The following is a 1,755-nucleotide window of genomic DNA, read 5'->3' on the forward strand; positions in this document are numbered from 1 at the left end:
GTGGGATGAGTTAAAGGGGATGGGAATAAGGGATCAGACAGCAGTAGAATGAGTTTGAATAAGGACAGATGGGGGTTCAGAATCACAGAGATGGGGAGCATATGGCAGGTGGGAACTTGGCGCTTTGGAGGCTTATTAGCATCCCTAAGGGTTTGGCCTCAGACTGTTGTCCTCTCGGGCCTTAGGCTGCTGAGACAAGGGGACTGTGGCAGGAGCTGATAGAATACCTTTCTATCTTTCCTACAGACCAGGCCACCCCAGGAGCTAACCAGAGGGAAGAGGTGTCTCTCTGTACCCAGAAAGCATGTGGGGTTCCCCTGCAGGCAAGAAGAGACCACTTAGGAGACTGTAAAGTGATGGGAAATATCACCAACAGTGCTCGCTTGGGCAGCACATATATTAAAATTGGAACGATACAGAGAAGATTAGCATGGCCCCTGTGCAAGGAGGACGAAAATATCACCAACAAAGTATTAACGTGCCAGTAGTATTTGGGTAGTTCAGCCTCTTGGGGAGGTGATTCCAAGGGCTTAATGAGCTCTCGCTAGGACTCTAGCCTAGTGACTGAGAGATTGAGAGAGACTCACCTTGGAGGACTGGCCAGGTAACCCAGGCCTTGAACCCTGGTCTTCATGATGACAAGGACAAGCATCTGCTGTGGAAGCAGTTCTCAGAAGGTGTCAGAGTTCCCCCTGGGGGTCTCTGAGGCAAGAACTATTTCCATGATAATACTAAGATCTTATGTGGTTACTAAAACGCTTTTTCCTCTTTCAGCCACATATCTCTGTGGGGCCAGATTTTCTTCACGTACTTCAAGCAAAACAACATTATCACAACAGATTGAAAACTCTCAGAAGCAGAGAGGAGAACACAGCTGCCTTCTAGTAAGCTGGGTAGTCAAGGTCTCAAAAACAGGCCAAATAATGGCATTGCTACTAAATATTTTTTATTTTGGAAAATAAAATTATTTTTCATGAATGATATTGATATTACCATGGAACAGGTTTATTATTATTCTTTTAAAGTGAATGAATAAATATTCAAATTTTTATCAGTTATAATTTTAAACATTTGAGAACTATAATCCATATAAACAAAAGGGATTGGGGTTTTCAAAAATTTTTAAGAATCTAAAGGGGTCCTGAGACTGATAAGTTTGAACTGTTGGACCAGTCTATGATATAGCTCGACCTTTCAAGAGAAAGTTTGAGAATCATTTATGGAGATATGGTCCAGCAAAGTGGTGTGTGTGTGTGTGTGTGTGTGTGTGTGTCTGCGTGTCTCTGTGTGTGTGTGGGGAGATCCTGAGTGGGTCCCTGAAGGCAGTTGCACAACACAGTGAATAGAGGGCTAGGTCTGGAATCAGGGAGATTTGAATTCGAATCCAACCTCAGACACTATCTGGGGTCTGAAAGCATCTCTGAGTCTGAAGGGAGGATGTGGACTGGAGACAGACTACTCACCTTTTGAAGAACAGAGGGACATTCCCCCAGAAGATCTATTCTTTCTTCAGCTTTCCCTCTCTGTGACTGTCCAGTAAAAGAAACCTATTTATCTATATCTATATTCGAAGCTAAATCTATTCATCTACTATCTATCTATCCATGTAGCCTCTATTCACTTCTTATACCGGAATGTCTTTCTTGCATTTCTATTTTTCCCTTCACAAATAAAAAGAATCCACTGGTTAACTAAATTTAAAATTTAAATTTGGGCAAAGAGTGCAATCTCTAGTTGAATATTAGGGATATGCAG

The 1,755-nt window shown here is 42.3% G+C and overlaps 1 pseudogene; it reads left to right on the forward strand.

Moving 5' to 3' along the window:
• Positions 1-375: 375 nt before the first annotated feature.
• On the forward strand, positions 376-475 carry LOC141503688 (U6 spliceosomal RNA; annotated as a pseudogene).
• Positions 476-1,755: the final 1,280 nt, after the last annotated feature.

The sequence above is a fragment of the Macrotis lagotis genome, chromosome X (genome assembly GCF_037893015.1).
Source record: "Macrotis lagotis isolate mMagLag1 chromosome X, bilby.v1.9.chrom.fasta, whole genome shotgun sequence".
NCBI lineage: Eukaryota > Metazoa > Chordata > Mammalia > Peramelemorphia > Peramelidae > Macrotis > Macrotis lagotis.